We start from the raw sequence: 13,483 nt of genomic DNA on the forward strand, positions 1-13,483 counted from the left end.
CGGAGAGATGCAGTCTGGCAGTCTCCTACTCTTTCACCACAGAGAAAATTATGATGCAGTCTGGCAACACAATTAGTCTCCAGTGTAAGAAAGGACTAAATGAATTATAACTAAAAGATGTAAATACTCTTTCACCACGGAAAGATGGAGTCTGGCAGTCTCCCCTCTTCACCACGGAGAGATGCAGTCTGGCAGTCTCCCCTCTTTCACCACGGAGAGATGCAGTCTGGCAGTCTCCCCTCTTTCACCACGGAGAGATGCAGTCTGGCAGTCTCCCCTCTTTCACCACGGAGAGATGCAGTCTGGCAGTCTCCCCTCTTTCACCACGGAGAGATGCAGTCTGGCAGTCTCCACTCTTTCACTACGGAGAGTTGCAGTCTGGCAGTCTCCCTCTTTCACTCTTTCACCACAGAGAGTCTGGATGCAGTCTCCACTCTTTCACCACGGAGAGATGCAGTCTGGCAGTCTCCCTCTTTCACCACGGAAAGATGGAGTCATGTTCACCACGGAGAGATGCAGTCTGGCAGTCTCCCTCTTTCACCACGGAGAGATGCAGTCTGGCAGTCTCCCTCTTTCACCACGGAGAGATGCAGTCTGGCAGTCTCCCCTCTTTCACCACGGAGAGATGCAGTCTGGCAGTCTCCCTCTTTCACCACGGAGAGATGCAGTCTGGCAGTCTCCCTCTTTCACCACGGAGAGATGCAGTCTGGCAGTCTCCCTCTTTCACCACGGAGATGCTCTATGCAGTCTGGCAGTCTCCCCCCTCTTTCACCACAGAGAGATGCAGTCTGGCAGTCTCCCTCTTTCACCACGGAGAGATGCAGTCTGGCAGTCTCCCCTCTTTCACCACGGAAAGATGCAGTCTGGCAGTCTCCCCTTTCACCACGGAGAGATGCAGTCTGGCAGTCTCCCCTCTTTCACCACGGAGAGATGCAGTCTGGCAGTCTCCCCTCTTTCACCACGGAGAGATGCAGTCTGGCAGTCTCCCCTCTTTCACCACGGAGAGATGCAGTCTGGCAGTCTCCCCTCTTTCACCACGGAGAGATGCAGTCTGGCAGTCTCCACTCTTTCACTACGGAGAGTTGCAGTCTGGCAGTCTCCCCTCTTTCACCACAGAGAGATGCAGTCTGGCAGTCTCCACTCTTTCACCACGGAGAGATGCAGTCTGGCAGTCTCCCTCTTTCACCACGGAGAGATGCGGCCTGGCAGTCTCCCCTCTTTCACCACGGAGAGATGCAGTCTGGCAGTCTCCCCTCTTTCACTACGGAGAGATGCAGTCTGGCAGTCTCCCCTCTTTCACCACGGAGAGATGCAGTCTGGCAGTCTCCCCTCTTTCACCACAGAGAGATGCAGTCTGGCAGTCTCCCCTCTTTCACCACGGAGAGATGCAGTCTGACAGTCTCCCCTCTTTCACCACGGAGAGATGCATTCTGGCAGTCTCCCCTCTTTCACCACAGAGAGATGCAGTCTGGCAGTCTCCACTCTTTCACCACGGAGAGATGCAGTCTGGCAGTCTCCCCTCTTTCACCACGGAGAGATGCGGCCTGGCAGTCTCCCCTCTTTCACCACGGAGAGATGCAGTCTGGCAGTCTCCCCTCTTTCACTACGGAGAGATGCAGTCTGGCAGTCTCCCCTCTTTCACCACGGAGAGATGCAGTCTGGCAGTCTCCCCTCTTTCACCACAGAGAGATGCAGTCTGGCAGTCTCCCCTCTTTCACCACGGAGAGATGCAGTCTGACAGTCTCCCCTCTTTCACCACGGAGAGATGCATTCTGGCAGTCTCCCCTCTTTCACCACAGAGAGATGCAGTCTAGCAGTCTCCCCTCTTTTACCACGGAAATATGCAGTTTGCAAAATGGCAACTTTCAAACTTGTCTTTATTTGTCTCACATCGTGGGTCTGGGCTAGGCATGGTTGCTTGAAGAAGAAATTGGGTAATTAAATTAAAGTGCTTCCCAAAGACACATCATAAGTGATGGAGAATGACTCTAAACCAGGTTTAAACTCCGTGTCCCTCCATTGCTCCGCTCGCCTGACAACTGGTCGCCGGGGTATAATTGAAACACATTGTTGTCAGCATAGGTCAATAACATTATTCCCCCCTTCACCACCACACAATTAACAGACTCCATTTTATCTTCCCTCACACCATTTTGTGCAGATAGAGGGAGTGTCAGCTGTTTATCCATAAAAGGCCTTATCCTTATCTAAAAAATAAACAAATACATAAAGCACAATAAGGACTTCTTAGTATAAGGCAAACAAGCTAGCCATGTTTGTTTCACACATCAATACAGGATGAAGCCGAGAAGGGCTAGTGCAGACATTCACTTTAATGAAGAAAGGGCATACAAGCAGCCTGTCAAATTTAACAGGTCAAACATTTGTCCTTGAAACAAGACACAACAACAATCTGTCGCCCGGTGACCACAGATCTTACAAAACTGGAGGATGATAAGATGCAGAAAGAATATTGTAATAGATGTATTGGAACGTTTTAAAAACTAAATCTAAATATTTTTGATAAAACATTAGCTCATGTTTCATAATGCATAGCTGTGTGACGTTATAGAGGAAGTAAGAACAGCCCAAAACCAGGACAATGTCACCCAAGGACATGGAATAGCAAAACCCAATAATTGTTTTTCAGAGCGCTTAGTGGCCTTAACTTCTTTAGATGTTTAATTTACGGCCATCACTCTGTTTAAGCATGGTTTAATTAGCATAAGCACAAGAGTAATGTGGAGCTAAAATAAAAAGTTGTGTATTTAAGAATAGAATTTACAAATCTGTGGGCCTAAATTAATTTGATAAACAAATGGGAAAAATAGGGCCAGGGATCAAGGGTAAAAACACCATTACCGCCCAGTCCATGGTGGCTGCCTTCCTGTAATTATCTACAGGGTTACAGAGTTAATTGAATTTATTCCATGGAATCTGTTTACTGTTTAGCCTTAAGGATTGGAAGCAACAACACTTCCAACGTAACAGAATGGAGGGACTATCCTTAAAGTAGAATATATGTCTTATGTGTGAGTTTCGACGTGGAGCAGAGACAAATTAGCTATGGATGGGTATTCAATGAAGTCCTTTGTCAGAAATGTATGTAGAGGTGGAGCAGGATATACTGTACAGGAATCCCTGATGCACAACAAGGCGGTAACTCCATTGTCTGTCTGACTGGAGAAATGTGTTTACGAGCAGGCTCTGCACTCAACCAACAGATTAGAGACAATTGGGAGCGCGCGATACTCACGCAGCCACCATTTATTTGACAAGTAGAGAGTCAGCATGAACAATGCCTTTAATCCATTGCCTCTCTCAATGAGACTTACATACCAGTGGTGATTACTAGTAGTTCTTTACATATTACCAGTGGAGTTTTATGTTTTGAAAGATGTTGCAAAGCTACACAGAGTCGGCTCAAAACAACCTAACAACCTAAACCCCCTCACATGATAGGGGACCTGGCCTCAGTAAAGAGAGGTTAGATTGTAATAGCTTCGTACAGGCCTTTGTCTTCTACAGGCAGTAAACAGTATGAATGAGCTAAAACAGATGACGCATGATGACATCAATCAGCAATGTGCCTTTACAGCAACAGACAAAGGCGTCAGCATGCAACCCCGACCTGTATTAGCCATTTTCATCATCTTAACAATGTCCTTTGACCAGCCATCACTGGCCTCTGCCCTACCAAACCTGTAAATATTCCTGTGACCTCCACCCACAGGGTCACCCCACCATGTCAGCAGGGGTCATGTTTTTAGATAAAGTACCAGTCAGCCAGGCCTGTGGCTGCTTTAATGGAATAGGACTGAGAGTAAGGTTTATGGCAGTGCTGGATTACGTGAGTAAGATCATGTGTGTCTTTCTCATCGGTCATTTTTTATTTTTTATTTAACTAGGCAAGTCAGTTAAGAACATATTCTTATTTACAATGACAGCTTACCCCGGCAAAACCCAGACAACACTGGGCCAAATGTGCACCGCCCCATGGGACTCCCAATCACAGCTGGAAGTGATACTGCCTTGAATCGAACCTGGGACTGTAGTGACACCTCTTGTACTGAGATGCAGTGCCTTAGACCGCTACACCACTCGGAAGCCGAGTAGATCATATCAGGAGTGACACATGCCCAGACCATGCACCCCAGGTCATAGGCCATGAGAAATGACCAAAGCCAACCAGTGAAAGCATGAAATGACTTTGGCACAGTCTGGGGTCTACAGTATATAGCACGACAAGGTGAGTCGAACAAGGCAATAGGTTCTTTAAACTATGCACATAATAAACATTGGTCAGCTTGAAAACATACTCCAAGTGTGTGTTCCAGTGTAGGTATGGCCATTGTTACCAGTCTCTTTCAGACTTTTAAAAATGCATCTTGTGGGCATAAAGGACATAGACGAGGGACAGGAAACTGGAGGTCCCCTTTTGGTAGGCCCGTGAACCAATTAAAATAAATAGATATATACAGTATGTAAACTTTATTAAAGTGGCATTATTAGAATATGTGGACAACTACAAATACCTAGGTGTCTGGTTAGACTGTAAGCATCTCCAATTCAAAATGAAATCTAGAATCTGCTTCCTATTTCGCAACAAAGCATCCTTCATTCATGCTGCCAAACATACCCTCGTAAAACTGATCATCCTACCGATCCTCGACTTCAGGGATGTCATTTACAAAATAGCCTCCAACACTCTACTCAACAAATTGAATGCAGTCTATCAGAGTGCCATCCATTTTTTCACCAAAGCCCCATATACAACCCACCACTGCGACCTGTACGCTCTCGTTGGCTGGCCCTCGCTTCATACTCGTCGCCAAACCCACTGGCTTCAGGTTATCTACAAGTCTGTGCTAGGTAAAGCCCCGCCTTACCTCAGCTCACAGCTCACCATAGCAGCACCCACTCGTAGCAGGTGCTCCACCAGCGATATCTCACTGGTCAACCCCAAAGCCAATTCTTCCTTTGGCTGTGTCACGCCCTGGTCGAAATATATTATGTTTATTCTTCATTTATTTCGGTCAGGCCAGGGTGTGACATGGGTTATTGTGGTGTGTTTTTGTCTTGGGGTTTTGTGGGGTGTCTACGTAGTCTATGGCTGCCTGAGGCGGTTCTCAATCAGAGTCAGGTGATTATAGTTGTCTCTGATTGGGAACCATATTTAGGCAGCCATATTCTTTGAGTGTTTCGTGGGTGATTGTTCCTGTCTTTGTGTTTGCACCAGATAGGGCTGTTTCGGTTTTCATTATTTCATTTCATTATTTTTGTAGTTTCTGCATGTATAGTTTTTCCTTCATTAAAATATATCATGAATCATCATCACGCTGCATTTTGGTCCGCCTCTCCGTCAATGGAAGAAATCCCTTACAGGCCGCCTTTCCTTCCAGTTCTCTGCTGCCAATGACTGGAACGAACTGCAAAAATCACTGAAGCTGGAGAATCATATCTCCCTTACTAGCTTTAAGCACCAGATGTCAGAGCAGCTCACAGATCACTGCACCTGTACATAGTCCATCTGTAAATAGCCCATCCAACTACCTCATCCCCATACTGTATTTATTTATTTATCTTGCTCCTTTGCACCACAGTATCTCTACTTTCACATTCATCTTCTGCACATCTACCATTCCAGTGTTTAATTGCTATATTGTAATTACTTCGCCACCATGGCCTATTTTTTGCCTTTCCTCCCTTATCCTACCTCATTTGCACATACTGTATATATACTTGTTCTACTGTATTATTGACTGTATGTTTATTTATTCCCTGTGTAACTCTGTGTTGTTGTATGTGTCGAACTGCTTTGCTTTATCTTGGCCAGGTCGCAGTTGCAAATGAGAACTTGTTCTCAACTAGCCTACCTGGTTAAATAAAGGTGAGAAAAAAAGGTGAAAAAAATATATATATTAAAGTGACAAGTGATCCATTTATTAAAGTGGCCAATGATTTCGAGCCTGTACATATGCAGCAGCCTCTCTGTGTCAATGACTGCTGTTTAACAGTCTGATAGCCTTGAGATTTGATGCAACTGTACTGACCTCGCCATCTGGATAGTAGCGGGGAGACCAGGCCGTGGCTCGGGTGGTTGTTGTCCTTGATTATATTTTTGGCCTTCCTGTGACATCCGGTGCTGTAGGAGTCCTGGAGGGCAGGTAGTTTGCCCTACGCACCACCCTCTGGAGAGCCTTGCGGATGTGGGCATTGCAGTTGCCATACCAGGCGGTGATACAGCCTGACAGGATGCTCTCAATTGTGTATTTGTAAAATTTTGTGAGGATTTTAGGTGACAAGCCTTCTGCGCCTTCTTCACCACACTGTGTGTGTGGGTGGACCATTTCAGTTTGTCCGTGATGTGTACGCCGATGAACTTAAAACTTTCCATCTTCTCCGCTGTTGTCCCATCGATCGGGTTCAAGTCTGGGCTTTGGCTGGGCCACTCAATGACATTCAGAGAATTGTCCCGAAGCCACTGCGTTGTCTTGGCTGTGTGCTTAGGGTCGTTGTCCTGTTGGAAGGTAAAACTTTGCAGCAGTCTGAGGTCTTGAGCGTCATGGACTAGGTTTTTATTAAGTTCTTACGGCTGAGATACCGTTAACGGGATCGATATGACAACAGCCAGTGAAAGTGCAGGGAGCCAAATTCAAACAACTGAAAACTAAATTAAAATTCCTCAAACATACAAGTATTTTAGAACATTTTAAAGATAAACTTGTTGTTAATCCCACCACAGTGTCTGATTTCAAAAAGGCTTTACAGCAAAAGCACATCATCTGATTATGTTAGGTCAGTACCTAGTCACAGAAAAACACAGCCATTTTTCCAAAGAGAGGAGTCACAAAAGGCAGAAATATAGATACAATGAATCACTAACCTTTGATTATAAGCATCAGAAGACACACATAGGACCTCATGTTACACAATACATGTATGTTTTGTTCGATAAAGTTCATATTTATTTGCAGAAATCTCAGTTTACATTGGCGCGTTACGTTCAGTAATGTTTTGCTTCCAAAGCACCCGGTGATTTTGCAGAGAGCTACATCAATTTACAGAAATACTCATAATAAACATTGATAAAAGATACAAATGATATGCATATAACTTTAGATAAACTTCTCCTTAATGCAACCGCTGTGTCAGATTTTTTTTTTTTATTACCGAAAAAGCACACCATGCTATAATCTGAGTACAGCGCTCAGAGACCAAAACAAGCCATACAGATATCCGCCATGTTGTGTAGTCAACAGAAGTCAGAAATAGCATTGTAAATAATCACTTACCTTTGATGATCTTCATCAGAATGTTCCACAATAAATGTTTGTTTTGTTCACTAAAGTCCATAATTTATGTCCAAATACCTCCTTTTTGTTTTGCGCCTTTAGTTCAAAAATCCAAATTCACAACGGGCAGGCCAGACGAAAAGTCAAAGAATTCCATTACAGTTAGTAGAAACATGTCAAACGATGTATAGAATCAATTTTTAGGATGTTTTGAACTTAAATCTTCAATAATGTTTCAACCCGGAGAATGCCTTTTTAAATCCATTTTAAAACAAGGCTGTAATGTAACAAAATGTGGAAAAAGTCTAGGGGTCTGAATACTTTCCGAAAGTATTTTTATATAATTTTATATAATTTTTTAGGAATTTGGGGTCTCAACATAATAGAGTACACTTGGTGCAATTTTGAAATGTGGTTGTGTATCAGCATCTACATGGATATTACCCATTGGAAACTGAACTCATATGAGTTGGCTCAAAGATACAGTAGGCCTATATCTATTTTACATATTGCATGTCGTTTGTTGCAACAGTTGGATGTGCATATTTGCATGTAGTGTCCACCTCCTGGAAACATTGATTACCTAACGGTATAGAACATCTATGCTACATTACTGTAACGTTCCTTTAACAGCTGTTTGTAGCAGGGCAATTGCTTATTTCATAGTGCTTAAGTAAAAAGGATCATTGCCAATTAAATGCCCATTAATTGTGCGAGCAAGGGATGCTGCCAGATGTTTACAAATAGCCGATCTCTTATAACTGTTCCCTAATAGCCAGGCACATGGACTTTCCCTCCCCAGACAGAAGACATACAGTAATTACAAATAGGCAAATGTATCCCCAGTAAGTGGAAGAAAAAGGAGAAGTCTGATGTTTTCCTATAGCAAAGATATGAAAATTAAACAGTCTAGCAAGAATTGGCATTCATCAGACAGAAATGACTTGGCATAGTCAGGACTTTTAAGAGGACTGCCTTGAAGTGTTGATGATATTAGTTACGACTTGGATCAACTGACTGAGTCATTGACTATTATGATTAGTGGTTCAGCACAGTATTATGATTATAATTTTAACAATACTTGTTGCAGTAAGCTCAATGAGTGAAATCTGCCATTGAAGTTCAACAAGCCATTTACCCATTTCTGTCTACACCGATACCCATTATTCCTGCATTATTCCTGCACCGATACCCATTATTCCAACCCAATCACTTTAATAAAACTTTAATCACTTTAATCTAAAAACTTTAATCACTTTAATAAAACCCAATCACTTTAAACAATGCCACTTTAAATAATGTTTACATATCTTGCATTACTCGTATCATATGTATATACTGTATTTTATACCATCTACATCTTGCCTATGCTGCTCAGCCATCCATATATTTACGTGTATGTACATATTCTCATTCACCCCTTCAGATTGTGTGTATTAGGTAGTTGTTGGGGAATTGTTAGATATTTTTTTTAATTTTACCTTTATTTAACCAGGCAAGTCAGTTAAGAACAAATTCTTATTTTCAATGACTGGCTAGGAACAGTGGGTTAACTGCCTGTTCAGGGGCAGAACGACAGATTTGTACCTTGTCAGCTCGGGGATTTGAACTTGCAACCTTCCGGTTACTAGTCCAACGCCCTAACCAGTAGGCTACCCAGCACAAGCATTTCGTTACACTCACATTAACATCTGCTAACCATGTGTATGTAACCAAAAAAAAATGATTTTATTTGCTACCAGAACAAATAAGCTGTAGAACTTTCCTGAAAATTCTTTAACAAAGATAAACGTCTTCACATGGCTTCTCTCGATATGGACTGCTATAGAAGTGATGAATGTGTGTCAGCTGCTCTTACAATCTAGCCGGCTCTACTTTGACCCCAGAACAATGGCAGGACCCTCGCACTGTGCCCTGGACCAGCAGAAAGAGCTGAATTTAGTATTTCTGTGGTCACCTGGCTGACCTGGGTCCAGCCCAGAGCAGCACATTTCTATTCCCGTAAGCCCCCGATCAGCCTTACCCTGGCTTCCCGGACAGAGCATCCATTGCAGGTGTCATTAGCCGACCCCAGCGGCTCCCTGAGCCAACCCTATTAGAGGTGGAGAGTCTGGACTTAACACCCATCACCTCAGAGGACTGGCTTTGAGCTATCGCTAGCCGACACTACACCAACTGACTGAGGGAATATATATCAAAACACTCAACTTTCAGAGGAAATCATTGTAAACTAATAGGATGAATGACAAGAGAATGATGGGGGGGTTGGATCCATCATAGGGGGGTTGGATCCATCATGGGGGGGTTGGATCCATCATGGGGGGGGTTGGATCCATCATGGGGGGGGTTGGATCCATCATGGGGGGGGTTGGATCCAGCCCCTGTTATTGTGGCAGATCAGATCCAGCCCTGTGCACAGTCCATTGGATGTAATACAGCAGGCTGTCTGTCAGGATGGGTGACATCCAGAGAGTGCCCTATCAGCCAACTAGCCATACATCTAGCCAGCCAACCAGCCGGTCAGCCAGCGAGCCAGCCAGTTCACCAGCCAGCCAATCATCCGGCCAACCAACTGGCCAACCAATAAACCAAACAGCCATTCAAATAACCATCCAGCCAGCTATCCAGCCAACTAGCCAGTCAGCCAACCAGACAACCAGCTAGTCAGGCTAATCAGCAAAGCAGTGAGAGTGTGGGGTCTGGGTGGATTTGTGGGGGTTGCCTGGCTCATATGACCTATTTATGCAGTGGCTTGGCCAAAGGAGTCATGGTTGTTTTAGCTAATGCAATTAACCATGCATGGTTATACCCCGCTCCTCAGCTAGAGGGAAAAGAGAGGGAGAGGTGGAGGAAGAGGGCAGGTTGACAGAGAAAGGGATTAGAGATTAAATGAAAAGTAGAAAAGAAAAAAAAAAAGAAAAGTACTGCCAGAGATACACAGAGACAGGATGGAAAGAGTGAGAGAGAATCAGTGGAATAAGAATGAGAGAGAAAGAGCAAAAGAAAAGAATTACATGTAAAATCAATAAATATAGAGGAGGAGGCCAGGAGGACCTTAACATTGAATGATGGTGGGCGAAGGAGCTGGGGCTTGAGCTGGGTTGGAGCAGGACCTGGAGATGGAGCAGGAGCTGGTGCTAGAGCATGAGCTGAAGAAGAAACTGGATCTCGAGAAGTAAAAGGAGAAAGAGCAGGGCATTGAGCAGGAGCTGGGTATAGAGAAGGAGCAGGATATGGGGCTGAAGTAGGAGAAGGAGTGTGGCTACTTCCACAGAATCAGCCCTCTCCAACGTGGCTCTGGTGGTCAGCAGTGTGGTCAGTTCCACAGCCTCAGCCCTCTCCCCAGTGGCTCTAGTGGTCAGCATTGTGGTCAGTTCCACAGCCTCAGCCCTCTCCCCAGTGGCTCTGGTGGTCAGCAGTATGGTCAGTTCCACAGCATCATCCCTCTCCCCAGTGGCTCTGGTGGTCAGCAGTGTGGTCAGTTCCACAGCCTCAGCCCTCTCCCCAGTGGCTCTAGTGGTCAGCATTGTGGTCAGTTCCACAGCATCATCCCTCTCCCCAGTGGCTCTGGTGGTCAGCAGTGTGGTCAGTTCCACAGCCTCAGCCCTCTCCGACGTGGCTCTGGTGGTCAGCAGTGTGGTCAGTTCCACAGCCTCAGCGCTCTCCGACATGGCTCTGGGTCCACTCCATATAACTGGCCATAATTCACCTCATTTGTCAGTTTGTGGTCTCAGAGGTTTGGGATAAAAGTGTAAAGAACCCTAATGGCAGGTGGAACAGTGGAGGACCCATCTTATGCGATCTCGGGAGGAAAACCTTTCTGGAATAGGCCTTGGAAACCATCAGGAGGGACTGAACAGGAGGAGGAAAGAAGAGGAAGAGAGGAGGGCAAGGACAAGTTCTAAGCTGTCTCAACAATATACAGTAGACTGAATGACTGAAACGAGGGGGCCCACAATGAATGTAAAAGTGCACAGATCTGCAGGTCCTTTGCATTTTTCTCTGGTATTCCCAAAATGAAGTGCAATGATGCGTGAATACATGCATAATACTGTTTGTTGTTTACCTCAAGTCAATCCATGCTGGTTCACTTCCCCCTGGTGTTGGTTAGCAGTGGAGGGGAGGGGAGTAGCCTACTGCACAACACTGCTGCTGCACTGAACTAAGAGACACAGACATTGAGCCAGTGCTGCACCACAGGGATCCATGCCATGTCTCCCTCCCTGGGACTTTTAATTGAGATACCTGAGGGTGTGGTGGGGTTGAGTGGGTGTCGGGTGGATGAGGTGGGGAGTGTACTTTGATGTATAGTCAAGGAGGATTGAATTTTGGGGGGTCCAGTCTAAGCTTGTTCAGAGGTCCTCGGAGAGAGAGGGAGAGCACCACTGAACCCCTCCATGTTGGGGCAAGTTTCAACCCCCTCATTTAGCGCTCTGGTGGCACAATTAAATGGTGTTGCAGCACATCAAAGAATAAGCCATATTTTATAATACGTGTAACGTGAGAGTTAAATACTTAGTTAAATAATTATAATTTGGTAAATAGATAGTCCATGTAATCATTCATGTTTACACAATGTCAACTAATAATATATCAAATCTACAGTATCATAATGTATTGTTTTCTATAGACAGGTTATAGATACTGGGTAAACTATGAAATATGATCATTTTAGAAATGTGCGGGGTGGTAGGTAGCCAAGTGGTTAGGCCAGTAACCGAAAGGTTGCTGGATCGAATACCAGAGCTGACAAGGTAAAAATCTACCGTTCTGCCCCTGAACAAGGCAGTTAACCCACTGTTCCCCGGTAGGCCATCATTGTAAATAAGAATATGTTCTTAAATGACTTAAATATCGGTTGAAAATACAAATGTAAATGTCTGGCAGACGAGGCAATGACATACACTACAGCCTATAAAATATAAAATGACTTTTGAAAGCATATTATGTTATCACCATTTCTGCACTGTCTTCAAAAGCACATGTAGTGAAAGACACCACTTAACCAACAGTACTGGCAGGAGTATCCAACAGTACTGGTAGCTTTATCCAACAGTACTGGTAGCCTTATCCAACAGTACTGGTAGCCTTATCCAACAGTACTGGTAGTCTTATCCAACAGTACTGGTAGCCTTATCCAACAGTACTGGTAGCCTTATTCAACAGTACTGGTAGTCTTATCCAACAGTACTGGTAGCCTTATCCAACAGTACTGGTAGCCTTATCCAACAGTACTGGTAGCCTTATCCAACAGTACTGGTAGTCTTATCCAACAGTACTGGTAGCTTTATCCAACAGTACTGGTAGCCTTATCCAACAGTACTGGTAGTCTTATCCAACAGTACTGGTAGCCTTATCCAACAGTACTGGTAGCCTTATTCAACAGTACTGGTAGCCTTATCCAACAGTACTGGCAGGAGTATCCAACAGTACTGGTAGCATTATCCAACAGTACTGGTAGCCTTATTCAACAGTACTGGTAGGCTTATCCAACAGTACTGGCAGGAGTATCCAACAGTACTGGTAGCATTATCCAACAGTACTGGTAGCCTTATTCAACAGTACTGGTAGCCTTATCCAACAGTACTGGCAGGAGTATCCAACAGTACTGGTAGCCTTATCCAACAGTACTGGTAGGAGTATCCAACAGTACTGGTAGCCGTATCCAACAGTACTGGTAGCCTTATCCAACAGTACTGGTAGCCTTATCCAACAGTACTGGCAGGAGTATCCATCAGTACTGGTAGCCTTATCCAACAGTACTGGCAGGAGTATCCATCAGTACTGGTAGCCTTATCCAACAGTACTGGCAGGAGTATCCAACAGTACTGGTAGCCTTATCCAACAGTACTGGCAGGAGTATACATCAGTACTGGTAGCCTTATCCAACAGTACTGGTAGCCTTATCCAACAGTACTGGCAGGACTATACATCAGTACTGGTAGCCTTATCCAACAGTACTGGCAGGAGTATACATCAGTACTGGTAGCCTTATCCAACAGTACTGGCAGGAGTATCCAACAGTACTGGTAGCCTTATTCAACAGTACTGGCAGGAGTATCCATCAGTACTGGTAGCCTTATTCAACAGTACTGGCAGGAGTATCCATCAGTACTGGTAGCCGTATCCAACAGTACTGGTAGTCTTATCAATGTAAGCATGAAACACTACAACCCAACAGCAATACA

Source organism: Oncorhynchus gorbuscha, linkage group LG04 (genome assembly GCF_021184085.1).
Source record: "Oncorhynchus gorbuscha isolate QuinsamMale2020 ecotype Even-year linkage group LG04, OgorEven_v1.0, whole genome shotgun sequence".
Taxonomy (NCBI): Eukaryota; Metazoa; Chordata; class Actinopteri; order Salmoniformes; family Salmonidae; genus Oncorhynchus; species Oncorhynchus gorbuscha.